Source organism: Hordeum vulgare, chromosome 7H (assembly GCF_904849725.1).
Source record: "Hordeum vulgare subsp. vulgare chromosome 7H, MorexV3_pseudomolecules_assembly, whole genome shotgun sequence".
Lineage (NCBI taxonomy): Eukaryota > Viridiplantae > Streptophyta > Magnoliopsida > Poales > Poaceae > Hordeum > Hordeum vulgare.
Genome location: NC_058524.1, coordinates 112,641,530 through 112,666,413, shown reverse-complemented (window position 1 = coordinate 112,666,413; position 24,884 = coordinate 112,641,530).

Genomic DNA, 24,884 nt, shown 5'->3' with positions numbered 1-24,884 from the left:
ACAAAATTGAAATTTTACTCCCCCTCCACCATTCAAACACACTGCATGGCTAGCAGAGTCCACGGGTACCATCCAAACAATCAACTTTCTAGCGGGAGTTCTTGTTTATTTATTTTTGTATTATGCAGGATTGGGCATCCTTTTACCAGCCTCTCTCGTGTAATGACAAGTGAATAAACACTCATCTTTGAGAATAACCCGCTTACCATGGAAGATAATGACGGCCCCATCACTCCATGAGTGGTACGAGCACACAAAACAAATATTTATTTGAATATTAGAGATGGCACCTACAAATTTACTTGGAACGACATGTTAATACCGCATATGGGTAGGTATGGGGGACTCATGTGGAACAAGTTGATTTCAGGAGTTTGGATGCACAAGCAACATTCCCGCTTGGTCAGGTGAAGGCTAGCAATAGATTGAGAAGCGACAAGCTAGAGAGCGAAAACGGTCATAATCATGCATTGTGAATAATTAACATTGGGCATTAGCATGGGTAAAATATGAACACTCTGAATTTAAACATCATGAAGGCTCCATTGGTTTTGAATCAAGTACATGTTTGCACATGGCCAAGTCAAGCTGCCTGAATTACTCAGAGGGAAATACCATATTACCATACCACATCATAACCATTTTAATGCCTGTTGACTCATAAGATAAATCATTATCCACTCCTAGCTATTTAAGCATGGCATGCGAAACTATAATTTCTAATTGTCATCATAAACATGTTCACTCATAATATACTCAATCAAGATCGAACGAGCTAAACATATTTAAAAAAACAGGAAACAAGAAGAGTCCATACCAGCTTCCTTTGCCACGATCACTTCATCAAATATCGTCATTATTGCCTTTCACTTGCATGATCGAATGATATGATAATAATAATAGTGCAAGTGCATCGTGGAATAAGCTGGAATTTGCGAGACAATTTAAACAGAGGAGAAGACAAGGTAATTATGGCTCTTTTTGTTAGATTCACACTTATGCATAAGAGAGCCACTCAATATGTTCATTGGTCTTCTTCCTTCAACGACTCAAGGAAAACAAAAGAAGTTCACAAAAACACACTAATATATTTTTGGAGTTTTTGAGTTTTTCCAGAAGGGAATAAAAAACAAAGGAAAAACAAAAACGAGAAAAACTATTTACAGGGGAAAGCTCCCAACATGCAAAGGAATTCTTTTTTGCTTTTTCTATTAATACTGTAGTTAATCAAACGCGACAGAAAAACTGAAAAGAAGTGAGAAATATTTTTGGATTTTTCAAAGTTTTTCAAACACGCAAGAAGAAAGTAGAAAAAATAAAACTAGCATTGATATACAATGAAAGAGGATGAACACTGACAATTGATGTGAAAGGTGCGAACATGAATGTAATGTCGGTGAGAAATACGTAGTCCCCCAAGCTTAGGATTTTTCCTAGCTTGGTAATCACCACTGGTAGTAGCCGTCTGGTCCGGGAAAATGTTTTTGCTGGGGTACTCGAGCGTCCCATCCCTGGGCCTCGGCCTCTGCAGCGGCCAGCTCCTTCGATAAGCAGTGATATCCTCTGGCATTATCCTGAATCCACTAGTGGCATGATAACTCAGTGTTGCAAGGGAGGTTGACGTCGTTACCCTGAGACCTCCTAGAACCTCCCTTAGGACTCCGGCTTGAAAAACCTTTCCTCGGAAAGTTCATTTTCCTAAGAATGGAGCAAGATAACATAGTTTTGTTTAATGGAGCAAGATATTGTGGGTATACCGGGATCTCCCAATTTCTTAGGCACTCCTCCATCAAAAGAATAATTAGCAAGAATAGTAGCAATTTCAGTTTCGGGTATTTTTCTTTTGTTGGTAATAATATCCTTCATATACTTAACATACGGAGGAATGTTCAAAATATCAATCAAGCGAGTGCGCAAAGTGACAAGCCTAATCGTATCAACAAAGCGCTCAAAATCATCCACACACTTACTCTTGGAAGGCTTACGAGGGAATGGCATGGGTTTTTGAACCCATGGTTCTCTTTCCTTGCCATGTTTCCTAGCAACAAAGTCTTTCTTTCCATAACTCTTATTTTTAGGATCTGGGTTATCAAGATCTTCAGTAGGTTCTATTTCCACATCATTATCTTGCTCTTTATTACCTGGTTCAACATCTACGTGAGTATCCTCCTTATTATTATCATCATTTTCATTATCACTATGTTCATGATCACTACCAGACCGTGTCTCAGCGTCACAAATAGAAACATCATTTTGTTTTTTCAGTAGGTTTTTCAATGATAGGTTCATCGGAAGCATGCAAAGTCCTATCCTTTTTATTCTTCTTTTTCTTATTAGGTGGATTAGGTGCATCGTTATTAATTCATTGAGAGTCTTGTTCAATTCTCTTAGGATGACCTTCCGGAAAGAGAGGTTACGGAGTCATTCGACCTCCCCTAGTCATTACTCTAACAACATATCATTCATATTATTATTTAATTCAGCAAGCAAATCATTTTGTGACTCAGCAACCTGGTCTAGTTGTGTGTGAACCATAGAAGCATGTGTACCTAGACCATTAACATCATTAGCAATTCTAAACATCAAGTCACTCAAGCGATCTATCATCATAGCATTATGTCTTAAATGATCTTTGAAATAATTATTGAAATGCTCTTGCTTAACAACATAATTATTAAATTCATCCATGCATTGACTAGGAGTCTTAGTATAAGGTATATCACTTTTATTAAAGGTACGGAGATAGTTTACCTTTACTACCTCCGTCGGGGTGTCAAGTCCATGTATTTCTTCAATAGGTAGTAATTTCTTGACATCTTCAGTTTTAATACCTTTCTCCTTCATGGATGTGACAACCCGAGACCCACGCTCCAGAAGATTCCCCTTTTGTTCTGTTGTCGCCCTCTTATTATTTTGTTTGTGGCATTCATCATCGCATCATGCGCATCATCCGCATTGCATCCATACTCCGTTGCGGCCAGTCTTCGAAACCTTGCATCCGTTAGTAGTTGGCGGTTCTCTCAGTTACCGTCGTTGCCTGTTTTGAGCCCGACCACACACGCACGCGCCCGCGACATCGTCAAATTCTTATTTTTAAAAGTGTGTATAAAACATTCTCTGATTGGGTTGAAACTTGGTGTGCGGTCTTATTTTTATATAGGTAGGCCACCTGCCAATTTCTATCGCAATCGGAGCCCGTTTGATACCCGAACGGTCGACTGTAGTGGCACCGTCTTCGGTTATTTATCGGAAGTTTTTCTTTCGGTGTTTCAAATCGCGTTGCCGCGCTGCACCACATCCCTCTCTTCTTAGCCCAACACCCCCCTCTACATGGCCTAACCTAACCCTAGGACGTTTTCGGAGCGTCCGATCGAGATCGGAGGGTCCGAAAATGCCCAAAACCCTAACTCTAGCCCGTTTTCTATAAATCGGCAGCTAGATTCCTAATCCCCCTCGTTTCCCGTGCCAAACCCTAACCCTAGCAACCTCTCTCCCACCTCCTCTCTTCTCCTGCTGCCGACCCGCCAGGCCCGTGCAGGGGCCCGCCCGAAGCCCATCTGGTCTGCCACCGATCTCCCCGAGCTCCTCCTCTTCCCGAGCTCCTATGGCTGCCCCGATCTAGATCGAGAGTGGCTCGATCTCGCGCCCGAGGCCCCGCATCACTGGCCGTCGCCGGCGAGCTGCGAGTGCCCCGAGCCGGTTCTTCCCCAGGCTGTCGTGCCCAGCTGCCGCCCTCCTCGCGCCGTGTGCCGCCAGCGACTGCGACCGCAAGCAACCCGGTGCCCCGAGTTGCTACTGCCGAAAATCATGTCACGCCGCTGCTCCCCGCTGCCCCGTCGCCGACCCGCCGCCGGCCCGTTCTACCCTAACCGCCGCCGTCCGCCCAGCGCCGCTGGTAGCCGCGCTCGTCGCCCTTCGCCAGATCGGATTGAATCCGATCGGGAGGCCCAACGTGCCAGGCCGCCGCTCCCGTTGACCGGCCTGCCTCGCCCCGTGGGCCACGTGAGCCGGCCCATCAGCGCCTCACCCCTTCGGCCCAGCATCTCCAGCTTCCCCAAGGCCCAAGCAGCTCCAGAATTGCCGACCCAAGTGGCCATGTGCGTGAGCTGCCTATCCCCCGCCATGTGTGTCCGATAGTATCTTGCGCTTAACGATTTTCGCCCGTTTAGATTTTTCGGTTTTTCCGCGATTTAGTAATTCAGAAAATATTAGATATTTTCAAACGTCCGTAGATATTAAACCGTGCATCGGATTGCAACGAATGTTATATGTAACTTGATTAGTTTTTCGCGTAGAACATTATTTTGGAACTTGCATGCATGTTTGAAGTGGTTTGACCCGCCTTTTGCCTAAATTTGCATGCTGTCTTAATATGTTAGATATCCCGTAGTTATTTTTGTGCGCGTCCGGATTGTTCAAATCTCATAGATAAAATGTTCATGTCGTTTGTAGCCCTTTGCCATGTATTCTAGATTAGTTGCTTGCATTTTGCATGCAACACCTATCAATGGTTTGCTATGACATGTTTAGGACATAATCTCACATATATGTGTGGCGTTAGTTTTTTTTTTTCAACCCCATATTATATATGTTTTCGGGGTAGAAAATCCATAGAATTTAACTGTGCATTTAGTTTTGTCTTTTGATAAAATTAGTGTGCATGATATTTTGCCATGTTGCCCTCTTGTCTATTTTGTGGGATTTATTCCGTGCGTGATATACATGAGTTGTGAACTAGAGATATGCCCTTGGATATGTATGCTAGCCCCTGATAATTTTGGTTGCAATAAAAATCCATGTTTAGGTGTTGTTTGCTTGTTGTCAACATGCTAGAAAATAGTGCTGTTTTGGGGATGCTAAAATATTTCTAAGTCTGAAATCTGTTATATTTTGTTGATGTCTTGTCATGAGTTTTGCTAGGGATCTACAACTCCTTGGGGTTCATGCAATGGAGTTATTTGTAGTGCATAAGATTCTCTAGCATGCTGTAGATTATCATATCATTCGGAGCCCTGTAGCATATAGTTTTGTTGCTGTCAATATGCCTTTGGATCGAAAACTGCACTGTCAACAGTGTTATTTTCACCAAGTCTGAAACTGTGTGTGAGATGCTATTTTGTGAGTTCTTTTCCTAGTGATCCATGATGCCATGCTAGATGTTATTAGTAGTATGTTGTTGTGCATCTTAACTACTACTGCCTCATGTCTTGTTTGAGCATTTTATAATTATGTAGCTTGTTGTTTTGGGGTGTAGAAAATGGCATGTTGCTGTTTTGGGCACATTGTAACTATTTCTTGTTTAGCTTGTAGTTGTTGAACCGTTGCTCCGTTTTGATCGTGTCCTATATGAAACTTGCTTAGAATCTCGTGTAGGTTCATATTATCTTGCTTCTTGTGTGTTTTGGAATGCTTGTGATTGTCATTTCATACATATTGCATTCATGGCATCATATCTTGCGGTGGTCATATATTTTGAACCGTAGCTCCGTTGGAGATGTTCCATTTATGTAAATCGACTAGAACGACGTGCAGTTTCACGTGAACTACTTTGTTTTGCCATTTAACAAACATAAAATGTGTTTAGGTCAATTCTGGACAGAATTATAAATTAAAGCGTGGGGTCATTCCGGAGATGCTATATGTCATTTCCGACCTCATTTAAGATGCCTAGATAGGTAGACTAACTACGCTTCACCTCTTGCCATGTTTAACCACATTTAATATTGCCGTGTACCTAAACAAGAGTGAACTAAATAATTATATGTGGAGTTTCATCAATATGCAACCCGTTGCATATTGAGCTTCACTTAATGTGTAGTGTTTGATTGGAGTGAATTGCCATGTCATGTCTTGCATTAGACCGATCATGCATCATACGTGTTGAGCAGTATGTCGTGCATGTGCTGTGGTGAATATCGTGTGCTGATTCTTGTTTCCGGTTTGCTTCGTATCGATAGAGTTCCGACCGCTTCAAAGTGTGAGGATCTGTTCGACTATGTCGGTTCGTCTGCTTCACGGAGTCATTCTTCTTCCAAACGGGAGCTCACACTACTAGAAAAAAGGCTATTAGTGGCGCACCACTTTTTAATATTAATGGCGCACTATAGGTGCACCATTATTACCACGCCACTAGTAGCAAATACTAATGGCGCACCTCTGGTGCACCATTAGTATTGCAGGTAATTGTGCGCCATTAGTGCGCCATTACTAGTAACAAATAGCAATGGCGCACCTCTGGTGCGCCACTGGTAACTTTTTTTGTTTTTTTTTTGAATTTTGAAGGCGGGAAAATAGTAGTGGCGCACCGTCTAACCCCCACCGTGCGCCATTGATATTTTTGAATTTTGAATTTGGATCTGGATCTAGATCTGGCTCATTTTTTTGGCTCATTTTTTTGCTCTTTTTTGTTGCTTGATTTTTTTTCAAATTTCATTCTCAACCTGGATCTGGTACGTTCTTTGTGCCGGGGGAGCTCAACATGTGGTTGGAAGTAGAGGAGAGGAGAGACCGTGAAGAGGAGAGGAGAGACCGTGAGGATCATGAGAGGAAGGAGGAGGAGGTCGCCGGAGAGGAGGAGGAGGACCGTGAGCAGGAGAGGAAGGAGGAGCACCGTGAGGAGGAGAGGAGGGAGGAGGAGCACCGTGAGGAGGAGGTTGCCGGAGGAGGAGCACCGTGAGGAGGAGGTCACCGGAGGAGGAGCACCATGAGGCGGAGGTCAACGGAGGACGACCACTGTGAGGAGGAGTTCACCGGAGGAGGAGCATCGTGAGGAGGAGGAGGTCGCCGGAGAGGAGGAGATGGAGTGGACGAGAGGAGGAGAAGAATGAAGGTGTAAGTGGCTGGCCGACCCTTTTAGCCCCACTTAGCCTATTTTTTGAATTGTGAAGGCGGGAAAATAGTAGTGGCGCACTATTTACTGATGCGCCATTGCTAATTTTTTTATTTTTTCGAATTTTTTTGCCTCCAGATCTTAGAAGCATCATAAATTTTTTGCTGTTAGGTTTTTGGGTATTCTAAAAATCTTCAATGGGGTCCCCCCCGTTGAATTCAGATGTAACTTTTCAAGTAGATGATTTTTCATATTTTTTTCATTGGAGGTCGTATGCAAAAGTTACGGCCATTTTACCAAAACACTGCGCCCTTTTGCAAAAAAAATTCAAAATTCATGTTTGTTAATTTTCCTAACAACTAGAACACATAACACATGGGCATCTATTTTTTTGAATTTTTTATCATTTTATTTTATTTTTTTGCAAACCTAGGTGTGGTGCGCCATTGCTATGTCTGGTGGGGGTGGGATGGACCAAAAAATAGCAATGGCGCACCACGCCTAGGTGCACCACTACTATGTAGCATAGCAGTGGCGCACCTAGGTGTGGTGCACCATTGCTATGTCTGGTGTGGGGGATGGACCAAAAAATAGCAATGGCGCACCACGCCTAGGTGCGCCACTACTATGTAGCATAGCAGTGGCGCACCTAGGTGTGGTGCGCCATTGCTATGTCTGGTGGGGGTGGGGGATGGACCAAGAAATAGCAATGGCCCACTGCTCATGTGGTGCACCATTAGTAAAAACTTAGCAATGGCGCACCTGATTCTGGTGCGCCACTGCTATATAGCAGTGGCGCACCAGCATCATGGTGCGCCACTAATAGTGATATTGGGGATAAGCCTTTTTCTAGTAGTGTCAGGCAAGATGAGCATTTCCCTAGATACCATTACTATCATTGCCATGCTAGTTGTTTCGTTTCTATCACTATGTCTCGCTGCTTACCACCTGTTAAATATTAGCCTCTCAACATTGCCAAGAAAACCTTCAACCTGTTCACCACCTAGCAAACCACTTATTGGCTATGTTAGTGCTTGCTTAACCATTGTTAGCGTTGCTAGTTGCAGGTGCAGTCGCTTCCATGTGATAACATGAGTTCCTTGTTATATCACCATATTATTGTTAATTAATTTAATGCACCTATATACTTGCTAAAAGGTGGAAGGCTCGGCCTCCTAGCCTAGTGTTTTGTTCCACCTTTGCCCCCTTAGTTTCGGCTACTGGTGTTATGTTCCATAATGAGCGCTACTAACATGCTTGGGGTTGTTATGGTGACCCCCTAGATTCTCGCTTTAGGATAAAGTTGGTCTGGCAAGGCCCAACATTGGTACTATATTTGCCCAACATAATAATTCTGTTAATACTGAAAAACATAGGGAGTTAGCGCTACCCGAGGAATAATTCAACATAATACAGGGAGAGCCAGTGTTGACGGTGCTCGTCAAAAACAAAGCCACTTGCGGGGCCACCCGGGGCAATTCGGGGGATTTCTATCCGGCCACCGTACGTATTGCTCATCCGTTGTGTCTTGAGAACGAGATACGCGGCTCCTATCTGGATTGTCGACACGCCGAGCGGCCTTGCTGGACTTGTTTTACCTTTATCGAGCGTCTTGTGCGAGGGATTCCGAGGATGCTTTGAGCTAACTCGAGGTTGAGGTTTTCCAAAAGGAACCCGAGGAGATCACGGGTTTCCCTGATCGAGGTCATTCCGTCGCAGCGTGTGGTAGTTTGTGATGGACTAGTTGGAGCACCCCTGCAGGGTTAAATCTTTCGGAAAGCCGTGCCCACGGTTATGTGGCAACGTGGAAACTTTGTTTAACATCCGGTTCTAGATAACTCGAAGTTAACTTAATTAAAACTTGCCAACTAAGTGCGTGTCGGGACCCCGATCCTAAGCCATAGGATTCCAGCCTGTAACACAACGCATCCCTTTGCGGTCTCACGCACGGTTAACTCCACAGCTGCAACCTTACCTTAGCCGGGACCGTTTGCGTCTTCTGACTCACGTATGCAATAGTGTCGCTAGCATTCAAATGTCAAAGAACCCGGATCGACAAGTCTAGTCATAAACCAAAGTGGCAGTACCGCACAAGGACAGGCATACGTGACCCAACAAAGCAGGTGTCGGTCACCAGCAAGTGTAGACAAGTCGTAGCAAGCTACAAGGACTCCATTACATCGCGTGACATTTCCCCAAAGGGGACAGACACAACAGCTAAGAAGGACACATGCCGGTCAACCAATGTGTCCGGAGCAGTAGCGAGCTACCATGGCTCGTTGGATCACAAAGGGGCATTTCCCTGTAAGGAGTGCTACTAAAATTCACGACTAGGTAATCGAACCCCATACATATCAAGTACGACACACGTACGCATGGCATACCGATATGTATAGATACATCGATGGCATCACAACATAACAATAAACATACAAACTTTATTTAAGAGGCTCAGAAGAGCCACACACATAATATTACACAGTAAGGGTCTCACGACCCATAATAGCAGTCATTCAGTTACAAGCCAGCGGAAGTGTTTAAAACTGTCTGAGTACAGACAGGTGCAACTAGAAGGCACATGGGTTGACTATACTACAGACCCAACCTAGGGCCAGATCGTAGCTGGGACACCAGGTACTCGTCGTCGTCGATGTCTATGAAGAACCCTCCATTAGGGTCATTAGCAACCTCTGCAACATTTATTAAGCAAACATGAGTACAGAGGTACTCAGCAAGACTTTAGGATAACTAACTACTCATGCAATGTATCAATAAGGTATGGTGGGGTTTCATGCGGAAAGCCAGCATTTGACTCATGGCTAGACAACTTGCATTTTTAAATAATGTTGACAACTTGATTTCTCACACATGAGTCCACTAACACCACAACAATACACCATCGCGGAATCATTCCGTCTCCATACGGAAATGACGTCCGCGACACTCACGCTTATCTTGACAATTTTATGAGTAGCCATTTAAGTTATCTATGAACAACATATGTCTCCAAGTAGTCCATATCCGCGGACGCGGCTATTCGAATAGATCATAACCCTTCAGAGGTGTACTTCGTCACACACGCTCTCGCCACTTATCGCCATGTGCACGTCATGCACCTCGGTAACCTTCAAGCGGAAGCCCAGCGAGGGAGTTGGCCACAACCGTTAACCACACTAGTACCTAGTCCAGGTTTATCGCCTATCTGAGAGTAACCCGTACGGAAGTCCGGCCGAGGTTTCCGCCACGGCCTCAAACGATGTGCGCAGGGTTCCCAAGCCCACCATCCGGGTGCCACTTGGTACACCGTGCCACTGCCTACCGCATCACAGCCCACCTCTCAGGTCAGCGCTATGCACGGCCTCCAGCATGACTATAAACACCATAAACTACTTGCAACTCCTGGACCGAGTACTAAGCGTTTAATAAGTCGAGAGGGTCAATTAAGTATCCCAACGTGTGGTAGTATCTAGTCTTGGATTACATACACGGAACTCAGTTCCTAAGGACGGTTCCAATGAAACAACCCGCCATGTACTCCTACACAGCCTTTCACCGGTACCTTTACCAAATCAGGTTCAACACACAACCTTTGCTTACCGAACACATTCTCACAATTCTGTTCATCTCCCAGATGACAGACCATACACAACTCTAAGCATAGCATGCATAGCAGGATAAGACACATCATGGCTCAAGCAACTACCACGTATGCTAGGTTGCAAGGTTCGGCTATTTACTGTGACAAGGATAGGTCATGCAAAGGAAGTGGGTTCAACTAACGTGGGAAAAGCAGTTGAAGCATTTGATCCTAATGCAATAAGTAAGTGCAGGAGCAGGAACATGGGATTTATCGGGATGATCAAAATGGTTGCTTGCCTTGTTGCTCAGAGGAGTGACAATATCCGTCAGACGGATATTCGATGGAATCCGGGGAGCGGAGCCTACCGAAAGGAATGACAACAATCAATATCAAACATATGCAATCAAGATGATGCATGAGCATGTCATGAGGATGCAAGGTGATATACTATTATGGCTAACATGTATTAGGTTTGAAGTTGATTTGAATCAAATTCAAATATCACTTCAAACGAGGTATTCTCGAATACCATTTTAATTGATTCGACCTGATGCTCAGATCAACTTGCTTTTAACATGCATGGGATGACATGTTAGGTTGCTGCTTTGTAATTAGCACAGTGTTTGATCATGTCATTCATAGTGAAATTTAAATATTTTCCAAATTCTATTTATAAAGTATTTATAAGAATTAACTTATTCATTAATCTACATGTTTGGGTTCTGTAACTTTTTCAATCATGTTTGAAAATGGCATATTCAGATTCCTTGAATTTTTCTGATACTTTTTCATATATAAATTATTTTCATTGGAGTTACAGATTAATTTCAATGAATTTTAGAAGTTTTAAACATTTCTGGAATTATTTCTATACTGGAAAACCTCTTTATTGCGTCAGCCTGACATCAGCAGGTCAACTGACCTGTTCAGGTCAAACCTGACACGGGGGACCCACTCGTCAGCCTCTGAGGGGCTAATCCCGCGCTGACCAGCCCTTAAGTGGGTTTGACTTGGCCTTGGGCCCACTGTCAGCGAGAGATTAGGCTTAAACCTACTGGGTTAAGCTGGCCACGTCGTTCCTCGCCGGACCCTGGCCGGCGGCGACCAGATCCGTGGCAGAACCTCACCGGAGACATGCTAAAACGTGCTGTGGTGCTCGGAAAAGGAGGCCGAGAGCACTGGAGTGATCTCCAGGCTCGACCTCATTTAGCGCTGGCCTCAGGGAGAGCTATAGGTGGCCGGAGTAAGCCGGCGACGAGCCGGGCCGGCTGCCGGAGTACGGGTTCGATGGTCCAGTGGCTAGGGGGCTCGGATCCGAGGGGAAGGAGAGGGGAAATGATCGCAGGCTCACGGGGAGTGCAGAGAAGGGCTTAGACGGCTCGGGGAAGGGATGTTGCCGGCGTTTCACCGTCGATTTGCCGGCGACCGAAGGTTGAAGACGATGGCGTTGCACAGCTCGGGGAGACTTCGGCCGTTGCAGAGAGAACCAGCTCGACAAGGCGAAGCTACTGTATTACTCGGAAGGGGGGTCCTGTGGCTAGAGGCGCGGCGGCTCGAGCTCGAGCTCGTGGCAATGCCGGCAGAAGGAGGGAGGAGAGATCCCGAGAGGAGGGGGGAACTGGAGCTGGGGAACGGATAGGGACGGGCTCGGGGTGGATATCCCCGTGCTTGCCAGCGCGAAACGGCGGCCGGGCAGCCAGGGAGCTGCGTGGAGGCGCGCGGCGACGCGGCGGCCACCTCTTGCTCCTACTGGCGAGGAGGAAGACGGCAGCGCTACTGGGCCGGGCTCAGGTGAGCGTCAGGTAATTTCTTTCTCTTTTTTTTCTGTTTTGTTTCTGTTTTGCTATTTCATTGATTTACTATTTATTTTAGCTCCCAAATAGTTTGTAAAAACTATGTTGAACACCCTAGAATATTTGTTGGAATATTTCCAACCATTCCTAAAGTTTTCAACATTTTTGAAAGCTTAAAGTTTCTGATTTCAAATTTTAAACTTGAAACCAGTAGCTTTTTGCATTTATTTAAAATGCTTAAAGTGTCAAGAAAATGGTTTTCTTCTTTGCTTATTTACTTTCATGATTTATCAGAAAGATTGAACTTTTCTTGAGGCCATTTTGGGTTCATTGATTTTAACTAGTTTGGAATTTCCTTTATTTTAAGAAGTGGCTAGGGTTTTAGCATTTTCCTTCATCACTTGCTTTGTTCTTTGTTGAAAATTTCCTAGATGCAATGCAAAGAAAACATGAGCACAAAGCTAACTTGCTTAAGGTGTCAGGGATGTGACAGTGCGTAACCGTGATTGTCTCTTTCGTGAGCTCCTTCTCCGATCGAGGACATGATGGGGTTATGTCTGACGTAAGTAGGTGTTCAGGATCATTTATTTGATCATCAGTAGTTCACGTCTGCTATGCGTAGATCATCCCCCTCTTTATTCTTGTACTCGTAAGTTAGCCACCAAATAAATGCTTAGTTGCTGCTGCAACCTCGCCACTTAACCATACCTCACCTATTAAGCTTTGCTAGTCTTGATACATTTGGAAATGAGATTGATGAGTCCCATGTGGCTCACAGATTACTACAACACGAGCTGCAGGTACAGGTAAAGGATATTAAGACGTGAGCGTGATGATTGTTTATTTGGAGTTTCTTATTCTTCCTCTTCGTCGATCTAGGATGGGTTCCAGGCTGACAGCCTGGGATAGCAAGGGTGGACGTCGTTCTTTTCTCGTTCGTTTTCGTCCGTAGTCAGACCCTGCTCTTCTTCATGATGTTTATATATTGTACTGATGTGACTCTGATGTAGCTTGTGGCGAGTGTAAGCCAATTCCATATACTCTTCTCTTCAATACATGTACTTGTAACGATATCCATTCTTGCGAAACGAGAAGATGCGCTTCTATCCATGTTGAGCCCTCATGCCAAAATAAGGATAGGGTCGCATCTTGGGCGTTACAATGGATTTCTTAGCTTCTTGCATATCTTCAGGGCTAAGGAATAGAATACCTCTCTTCTTTGGTACAGGTTTCGGCGGTGGTTCAGGAAGTGTCCAATTATCAGCATTTTGCAATATGTTATTCGGTAATTCTTCAGCTTGCCCAAGAGTTCTTTCATTGAAAACACAACCAGCACAACTATCTAGGAAATCCCTAGAAGCATCGGTTAGTCCATTATAAAAGATATGAAGTATTTCGTTTTTCTTAAGATGATGATCAGACAAAGCTTTAAGTAAATGGAGAAGCCTCCCCCAAGCTTGAGGGAGATTCACTTCTTTAGTTTGCACAAAGTTAAATATTTCCTGTAAATTAGTTTGTTTCTTATGAGCAGGAAAATATTTTTCAGAAAAGAAATGAATCATATCCTCGGGGCTACGCACACAACCAGGAGCAAGAGAAAGAAACCAATCTTTAGCCTTGCCTTTTAGCGAGAAAGGAAAAAAGCTTGAGGATATAGTAGTAGCGTATCTTTTTCTCATTAGTAAACAAAGCAGCAAAATCATTCAATTTGATGAGGTGTCAAATAACAGTTTCATTTTCATAACCATGGAAGGGATCATATTCAACTATAGGGATTAACTCAGGGTCTACACATAATTCATAATCCTTATCAGTAACAAATATAGGAGAAGTAGAAAATTTAGGATCACGTTTCATTTTCTCCATCATAGATTTTTCTTTCAGTTTGGGCACTAGTTTCCTCAAGTCATCTCTATTATCACAAGCCAGAAGTTCCCTAGATATTTCCTCATCCACTACATAACCTTCAAGTACATAAGACAATTCATAATCGATAGGAGATCTAGGTGTAGTAGGTGATTCAAAATCTTCATCAGTTTCACCATTTTCAAGTTCTCTAGCTTTAGCAATATGAGCATCAAATAATTCACTTAGTGGCACATTTTCTGTTTCATCAAATGTAGCACTAGTAGCATCATTAATTTCAGAGGTAGCATCATGATACGTCCCAAACGTATCTATAATTTCTATTTGTTCCATGCTCTTTTGGGTGACATTGTTATATGTTTTGCTACACTTTTATACCTTTTTACACTTATTGGGACTAACCTACAAACTCAGTGCACCCAGTGCCAGTTTCTGTCTGCTGATGTCTTTTTTGCGGGGACTTTTATCCCAATTTACAGAGCCCCAAAAATTCCGAGAAAAATATATAAAAATCAGCGTGACGGAAGCTTCACGAGGCATCAAGTGGGGCCAGAGGGGAGCCAGGGCTCGCTCAGGCGGCCTCCTTGCGCGGCCCACCTCCTGGCCGCGCCACCAGGTCGCCTAGGTGGGGCCCACCTCCTCTGGTGCCCTCCTTCGGCCTATATTTACCTCTTCGATGGAAAACCCTATCAACCTATCCAGAATCGCGGATTTCTCCATCGTTCCGCCGCCACAATGCTTCCGAGATCGAGAGCGCCAGAAGACGTCTTCCCGGCACCCTGCTGGAGGGAGGATTGACCTCCGGGAGCTTCTCCACCGCCATGGATGCTTCCCGGACGTGTCGTGAGTAGTCCTTCTTGGACCATGAGTCCATGACCAGTAGCTATGTGATGTCTTCTCTCCAATCTTGTGCTTTAATGTTTAGCCCTTGTGAGGTGCCCTACATGATCAAGGCATCTATGTACTTTTCCTGTTGTTGCTATGCTTGGTTTGCTGGGATCCGATGTATTATGAGATTATGATCAGATTGTGATGAGTTATATATTTGGTTCTCCTTTTATATTATGTTCTTGAGTAATTCATGCATGTTCTCCGTTGCTTTTTATTGCTTTGGCCGAGTAGTAGATTGTAACTCCAAGAGGGAGCGTTATGCATGATTGTGGGTTCATGCCCCCTGATGTCTAGCTTGAATGACAGAAACATGAGACTAGGGGATGTGCTCTTGCCACCAGGGAGAAAACAACGGTGCTTGTAACCACGGTTGCAAGGATTGTTTACCTTACACAAAGTTTGTTAATGCAGTTTTCCGTTGCTTTGAGTTTACACTTTGGGTGGGGCTTGCAACTTAATACCAGCGAGATGTTCTGGATAGATATCTCAAAGTGGATGAGTAGTGAGTAGATGCTGATGGATAAATGGTCTACTTGTCTTGGCGTACTGCCATACTTATGAGCCTCTAACTTTCTTGTAGCATGATCAACATTGCGGTGCGTTTATAATTCTGTCAATTGCCCAGTTGTAATTTGTTTACCCAGCATAGTTGTTTATCGTCTTTTGAGAGAGAGACATCACTAGTGAACATCATGAGACTCTGGTCCATATTACCACCATTGTTTACACCTCCACCATTTACTGCTTTTATTTACTTTTGTGATGCAATCACTATCACTATTCCCGCTTGTGTTTTGATCCTTTGCAAACTACAAGGCCGGAGAGATTGACAACCTCTCTGAACTCATTGGGAGAAAATTTATTTGTTGTGTGTGGAGGTCCACGTCTTCTGCTAGCGCCAGAGCAGCGGACACCTACTTGTTGATCCTCGGAGTCCTCCTGGATCGATAAACCTTACATACCCCGTGTAAGAGAAATATGGTGCTGACTACATCTCCACCTTCCACTTGGGGTAACCAACAAGGGGCGATAAGTATATCCATCAACTCGTCATCACATCATCAAGTTCATGTAACATATTAGGACGATCATCCGGTGGTTGTGTAACAAGCTGATTCGAAATAGTAGGTGAATCAAAAGCAGAGCTAGATGGCAGTTCCTTACCTCCTCTCGTGCGAGAGGGGACAGTCTTAGTTCGAGTATCTTTAAAATTCTTCATTGTGGTAATTGGATACCATCAAGTGAACACAATAAATATTTCTATGCTCCCCGGCAACGACACCAGAAAAAGGTCTTGATAAACACAAGTGTAGGGGATCGCGACAGTCTTCACGGGTAGTATTTTACCCTAATTTATTGTTTCAACACAAAGGGAGCCAAAGAGTATTTATTGGCCTTGACAGTTGAGTTGTCAATTAAACAACACCTGGGATATCTCTGTGCACCAAGGATTTAGTAGGTAGGCAAATAGAAGTAGTGACAGTAGCAGTTTTAGTAGCAAAAGTAACAGTAGCAATTTAGTAACAAGTGTGACAGTTGCAACAGCAGTAGTAACTTAGCAAGATTCAGTATATGAAAATCGTAGGCACGTGGATCGGTGATGGATAATGATTTAGATGACATTGTTCATGTAACAACTACACACTAGGGCGACACAGGACTAGCTCAAGTTCATCAATATAATGTAGGCATGTATTCCGTATATAGTCATACGTGCTTGCGATAAGAACATGCATGACATCTTTTGTCCTACCCTCCCGTGGCAGCGGGGTCCTATTGGAAACTAAGGGATATTAAGGGCTCTTTTTAATAGAGAACTGAAACAAAGCATTACCACATGGTGAATACATGAACTCCTCAGACTACGGCAATCATCGGAAAGAGTCCCAATTTCTGTCACCTTGGGGGATGCGAATCATGACACGTAATAGGTGACTACAACTTGCAAGATAGGATCCAAAACACTCTTATATTCATGATAACACAGTAGGTTCAGATCTGAAATCATGGCACTCGGGCCCTAGTGACAAGCATTAAGCATATCAAAGTCATAGCAACATCAATCTCCGAACTTAGTGGACACTAGGGATCAAGCCTTATCAAGCTTAATTTGATTACATGATCAATTTCATCTTATCTCACCACCGTTCAACAAAGCCTACAAAGGAACTACCCACTCCCGGTGGTGAGCATCGTGGTGGTGTTGATGGAGAAGGGTTGGTGATGACAACGACGACGAATCCCCCTCTCCTGAGCCCATAACGGACTCCAGTTCAGCCCTCCGGAGGAAGTACAGGAGGTGGAGGTGGCGGTGGCTCTGTCTCGTGAAACGCGATGAAATCTTCTCCCCTCTATTTTTCCTCCGTGAATAGGAATTTCTAGGACTCGAAATAGGGTCCGAGGAGCCACGGGGGCCCCACAAGCCATCAGGGCATGACCAGGGCCTCGGCCACGCCCTGTTGGCTTGTGCCCCCCTGACACACCTCCTCTAGCAGGTCTTCGCTCCATAATTCATTATAATTCCCAGACAAAATTCACAAAAAATTTCGTCCAATTCCGAAAACTTTTATTTCTACACAATTATAACAACAAAGTAGTTCTGCTGAAAACAACGTCCGTCCAGGTTAGTTTCATTCAAATCATGCAAATTAGAGTCCAAAACAAAGACAAAAAGTGTTTGGAAAAGTAGATACGTTGGAGACGTATCAACACACAAGGCACTCCTCCGGTGTTAGAGAGTTGCATGATCTCATGGTCATAGGAACAAATTGTTGCGAACGTCGCATGGGAAACAAAAAATTTCCTACGCGCACGAAGACCTATCATGGTGATGTCCATCTATGAGATGAGATTTGATCTACGTACCCTTGTAGATCACACAGTAGGAAGAGTTTAGAAACGCGGTTGATGTAGTGGAACGTCCTCTCGTCCCTCGATCCGCCCCGTGAACCGTCCCACGAACCGTCCCGCGATCCGTCCCACGATCCGCTCCGATCTAGTGCCGAACGGACGGCACCTCCACGTTTAGCACACGTACAGCTCGACGATGATCTCGGCCTTCTTGATCCAGCAAGCAAGACGGAGAAGTAGATGAGTTCTCTGGCAGCGTGACAACGCTTCGGTGGTGGTGAAGGATCTACTCCTGCAGGGCTCCGCCCGAGCTCCGCAGAGATACGATCTAGAGGTAAAACTATGGTGTCTAGATCTGAGTTGCACCTAGCAAAAGTTGTCTCAAATAAGCCCTAAATCACCACTATATATAGGAGGGAGGGGGAGGAGGCTTTCCTTGAGGGCCAATCCCTCAAGGGTGCCCCGTCCAGGGAGGAGGAGGAGTCCTACTCCAATCCTAGTCCAACTAGGATTGGAAAGTGGAGTCCTTCTCTTCCTTCCCACCTTTTTTTCCTTTTCTTTGGTTTTTCTTTCTTGGCACATAGGCCCTCTTGGGCTGTCCCACCAGCCCACTAAGGGATGGTGCGCCACCCCTAGGGCCTTTGGGCTTCCCCGGGAGGGTTGCCCCCCTCCCGTTAAACTTCCGGAACCCATTCGTCACTCCCGGTACATTCCCGGTAATGCCCGAAAACTTTCCGGTAACCAAATGAAGTCATCCTATATATCAATCTTCGTATCTAGACCATTTCGGAAACCCTCGTGACGTCTGTGATCTCATCCAAGACTCCAAACAACATTCGGTAACCACACATATAACTCAACTATACTAAAACATCGGCGAACCTTAAGTGTGTAGACCCTGTGGGTTCGAGAACTATGTAGACATGCCCCGAGGTACTCCTCGGTCAATATCCAATAGCGGGACCTGGATGCCCATATTGGATCCTACATATTCTCTGAAGATCTTATAGGTTGAACCTCAGTTTCAAGGATTCATATAATCCCGTATGTCATTCCCTTTGTCCTTCGATATGTTACTTGCCCGAGATTTGATCGTCGGTATCCGCATACCTATTTCAAACTCGTTACTGGCAAGTCTCTTTACTCGTTCCGTAATACGAGATCCCATGACTTACACTTAGTCACATTGCTTGCAAGGCTTGTGTGTGATGTTGTATTACCGAGTGGGCCCCGAGATACCTCTCTGTCACACGGAGTGACAAATCCTAGTCTTGATTCATACTAACTCAACACACACCTTCGGAGATACCTGTAGAGCATGTTTATAGTCACCCAGTTACGTTGTGACGTTTGATGCACACAAGGTATTCCTTCGGTGCCAGTGAGTTATATGATCTCATGGTCATAGGAACAAATACTTGACACGCAGAAAACTATAGCAATAAAACGACACGATCAATATGCTACGTTCATAGTTTGGGTCTAGTCCATCACATGATTTTCCTAATGATGTGATCCAGTTATCAAGTGAAAACACTTGCTCATAGTCAGAAAACCTTGATTATCATTGATCAATTGGCTAGCCAACTAGAGGCTTGCTAGGGACATTGTTTTGTCTATGTATCCACACATGTATCTATGTCTTCATTCAATACAATTATAGCATGGATAATAAACAGTTATCTTTAAACAGGAAATAAAATAATAACTATTTATTATTGCCTCTAGGGCATATTTCCAACAGTCTCCCACTTGCACTAGAGTCAATAATCTAGTCCTCACATCGCCATGCGATTTAAATTGTATTAAATCGAACACCCATACAGTTCTGGTGTTGATCATGTTTTGCCCGTGGAAGAGGTTTAGTCAGCGGGTCTGCTACATTCAGATCTGTGTGCACTTTGCAAATATTCACGTCCTCTCCTTCGACGTAGTTGAATGAGGTTGAAGCGTCGTTTGATGTGTCTGGTCTTCTTGTGAAACCTTGGTTCCTTTTCTAAGGCAATGGCACCAGTGTTGTCACATAATAGAGTGAATGGATCTAGTGCGCTCGGCACAACTCCAAGATTTGTCATGAACTGCTTCATCCAGACACCCTCCTTTGTTGCCTCCGAGGCAGCCATGTACTCAGCTTCACATGTAGAATCTGCTACGACGCTCTGCTTGGAACTGCACCATCTTACCGCACCCCCATTAAGAATAAATACGTATCCGGTTTGAGACTTAGAGTCATACGGATCGGTGTCAAAACGTTCGTCGACGTAACCTTTTACGACGAGCTCTTTGTCACCTACATACACGAGAAACATTTCCTTAGTCCTTTTCAGGTACTTCAGAATATTCTTGACCGTCGTCCAGTGATCCACTCCTGGATTACTCTGAAACGTGCCTGCCATACTTATGGCCAAGCTGGCGTCTGGTCTAGTGCACAGCATTGCATACATGATAGAACCTACGGCTGAAGTGTAGGGGATGGAACTCATTTGCTCTCTATCTTCCGCAATTGCTGGGCACTGAGTCTTACTCAATTTTATACCTTGTAATACTGGCAAGAACCCTTTCTTGGTCTGATCCATTTTGAACTTCTTCAAAACTTTATCAAGGTATGTGCTTTGTGAAAGTCCTATCAGGCGTTTCGATCTATCCCTATAGATCTTAATGCCTAGAATGTAAGTAGCTTCTCCTAGGTCCTTCATAGAGAAACTTTTATTCAAGTAATCCTTTAAGCTCTCCAAAACCTCCACATTGTTTCCAATCAGCAATATGTCGTCCACATATAATATTAGAAACGCCACAGAGCTCCCACTCACTTTCTTGTAAATACAGGATTCTCCAACCACTTGTATAAACCGAAATACTTTGATCACCTCATCAAAGTGCTTATTCTAACTCCGAGATGCTTGCACCAATCCATCAATGGATCGCTGGAGCTTGCATACTTTGTTAGCATTCTTTGGATCGACAAATCCTTCGGATTACATCATATACAACTCTTCCTTAAGAAAATCGTTAAGGAACGCCATTTTGACATCCATCTGCCAGATTTCATAATCGTAAAAGGCAGCTATTGCTAACATGATTCTGACGGACTTAAGCATCGCTACAGGTGAGAAAGTCTCATCGTAGTCAACTCCTTGAACTTGTGAAAAACCCTTTGCCACAAGTCGAGCTTTATAAACGAGCACATTACCGTCTGCGTCCGTCTTCTTCTTATAGATCCATTTGTTCCAAATAGCCTTGCAGCCTTCAAGTAGTACTTCCAAAGTCCACACTTTGTTCTCGTACATGGATCCTATCTTGGACTTCATGGCCTCCAACCATTTGTTGGAATCCGGGCCCACCATTTCTTCTTCATAATTCGCAGGTTCATTGTTTGTCCAACAACATAATCGTTAAGATCGGATTACCGTACCACTCAGGAGCAGTACATGATCTTGTCGACATGCGAGGTATGATAGCAACTTGATCCAAAGTTTCATGATCATCATCATCAACTTGCTCCTCAATCGGCGCCGCAGCAACAGGGGTTTCCCCTTTCCCTGCGCCACATTCTAGATGGATTAGAGGTTCGACAACCTCATCAAGTTCTATCTTCCTCCCACTCAATTCTTTCGAGAGAAACTCCTTCTCAAGAAAAGCTCTGTTCTTAGCAACAAACACTTTGCCCTCGGATTTGAGATAGAAGGTATACCCAACTGTCTCTTTCGGGTAACCTATGAAGACGCACTTTTCTGCTTTGGGTTCCAGCTTTTCAGGGTGAAGCTTTTTGACATAAGCATTACATCCCCAAACTTTAAGAAATTACAACTTTGGTCTTTTGCCATACCACAGTTCGTATGGTGTCGTCTCAACGGATTTTGATGGTGCCCTATTTAAAGTGAATGCAGCTGTCTCTAATGCATAACCCCAAAACAATAACGGTAAATCGGTAAGAGACATCATAGATTGCACCATCTGTAATAAAGAACGATTACAACATTCGGACACATCATTACGTTGTGGTGTTCCAGGCGGTGTCAATTGTGAAACAATTCCACATTGTTCCAGGCAGTTCGAAACTCAGATATTTACCCCCACGATCAGACCGTAGGAACTTGATCTTCTTGTTACGTTGATTTTCAACTTCACTCTGAAATTGCTTGAACTTCTCAAACGTTTCAGACTTGTGCTTCATCAAGTAGACATAACCATATTTACTCAAATCGTAAGTGAAGGTGAGAAAATAACGATATCCGCCGCGCACCTCCACACTCATCGGACCACATACGTCGGTATGTATGATTTCCAACAAGTCACTTGCACGCTCCATTGTTCTGGAGAACGGAGTCTTAGTCATCTTGCCCATGAGGCATGGTTCGCACGTGTCAAGTGAATCAAAGTCAAGTGACTCCAAAAGTCCATCGGAATGGAGTTTCTTCATGCGCTTTACACCAATATGACCTAAGCGGCAGTGCCACAGAAACATGGCGCTATCATTGTTAACTCTAACATTTTGGTCTCAATGTTATGTATATGTGTATCATCACTATCAAGAAGTGCATGACCATAAAAGATATTACTCATTGAAATAGAACAACCATTATTCTCTGACTTAAACGAGTAACCGTCTCGCAATAAACAAGATCCAAATATAATGTTCATGCTTAACGCACACACTAAATAACAATTATTTAAGTTCATAACTAATCATGATGGTAACTAAAGTGAAACTATGCCGACGGAGATTGCATTAACCTTGGAACCATTTCCCACGCGCATCGTCACTTCATCTTTCGCCAGCCTTTGCTTATTCCGCAGTTCTTGTTTCGAGTTGCAAATATGAGCAACAGAACCGATATCTAATACCCAGGCACTACTACAAGAGCTGGTTAAGTACACATCAATAACATGTATATCGAATATACCTGATTTTTCCTTGGCCGCCTTCTTATCAGCCAGATACTTGGGGCAGTTGCGCTTCGAGTGACCCAGACCCTTGCAATAATAACAATCCGTTTCAGGCTTAGGTCCAGCTTTGGGTTTCTTCGTCGGATTGGCAACAGGCTTGCCGCTATTCTTTGAATTACCCTTCTTTCCTTTGCCGTTTCTCTTGAAACGAGTGGTCTTATTCACCATCAACACTTGATGCTCTTTACGGAGTTCTGACTCTGCGACTTTCAGCATCGCGAATAACTCGCCGCGTGACTTGTTCATCCCTTGCATGTTATAGTTCAACACGAAGCTCTTGTAGCTTGGTGGCAGTGATTGAAGAATTCTGTCAGTGATAGCCTCTTGCGGGAGTTCAATCCCCAGCTCAACTAGACGGTTTGAGTACCCAGACATTTTGAGCACATGTTCACTGGTAGACGAATTCTCCTCCATCTTGCAAGCATAGAATTTATCGAAGGTCTCATACCTCTCGATCCGTGCGTTCTTCTAAAAGATAAACTTCAACTCCTGGAACATGTCAAATGCTCCATGACGCTCAAAGCGACGTTGAAGTCCCGGCTCTAAGCCATACAAGACTGCACATTGAACTACTGAGTAGTCCTCCTTGCGTGCTAACCAAGCGTTCTTAACATCTTGGTCAACCGCGGCGGGTGGTTCATCTCCAAGCGCAGCATTAAGGACATAATCCTTCTTCCCAGCTTGCAGGAGCAACTTAAGATTATGAGCCCAGTCTACAAAGTTGCTTCCATCATCTTTCAACTTAGCTTTCTCTAGGAACGTATTAAAATTCAGGGTGACTGTCGCGTGAGCCATTGATCTACAACACAAATATTTTCAAAGAGGACTTAGACTATGTTCAAGATAATTAGAGTTTAACTAATCAAATTACTTGCTAAACTCCCACTCAAAAAGTGCATCTCTCTACTCATTTAGTGGTACATGATCCAAATTCACTAACTCAAGTCCGATCATCACGTGAGTTGAGAATAGTTTCAGTGGTAAGCATCTCTATGCTAATCTTATCAACTATACGATTCATGCTTGACCTTTCGGTCTCATGTGTTCCGAGGCCATGTCTGCACATGCTAGGCTCGTCAAGCTTAACCCGAGTGTTCCGCGTGTGCAACTGTTTTGCACCCATTGTATGTGAACGTTGAGTCTATCACACCCGATCATCACGTGGTGTCTCGAAACGACGAACTGTAGCAACGGTGCACAGTAGGGGAGAACACAATTTCGTCTTGAAATTTTAGTGAGAGATCACCTTATAATGCTACCGTCGTTCTAAGCAAAATAAGGTGCATAAAAGGATTAACATCACATGCAATTCATAAGTGACATGATATGGCCATCATCTTGTGCTTCTTGATCTCCATCACCAAAGCACTGGCACGATCTTCTTGTCACCGGCGCCACACCATGATCTCCATCAATGTGTCGCCATCGGGGTTGTCGTGCTACTTATGCTATTACTACTAAAGCTACGTCCTAGCAATATAGTAAACACATCTGCAAACACAAACGTTAGTTTAAAGACAACCCTATGGCTCCTGCCAGTTGCCGTACCATCGACGTGCAAGTCGATATTAACTATTACAACATGATCATCTCATACATCCAATATATCACATCACGTCATTGGCCATATTATATGACAAGCATACCCTGCAAAAACAAGTTAGGCGTCCTCTAATTTGTTGTTGCATGTTTTACGTAGCTGCTATGGGTGTCTGGTATGATCGCATCTTACTTACGCAAAAAACACAACAGAGATGTGCAAATTGCTATTTAACCTCTCCAAGGACCACCTCAGTCAAAACCAATTCAACTAAAGTTGAAGAAACCGACACCCGCCAGTCATCTTTATGCAACGAGAATTCATGTCAATCGATGATACCAGTCTTTCATAAGCGTACAAATAATGTCGGTCCGGGCCGCTTCAATACAACAATACCGCCGAATCGAGAAAAGACTAAGGAGAGCAACAAATCGAACGTCACCGTCCACAAAACCCTTTGTGTTCAACTCGAGATAACATCTACGCATGAAACTAGCTCATGATGCCACTGTTGGGGAACGTCGCATGGGAAACAAAACATTTCCTACGCGCACGAAGACCTATCATGGTGATGTCCATCTACGAGAG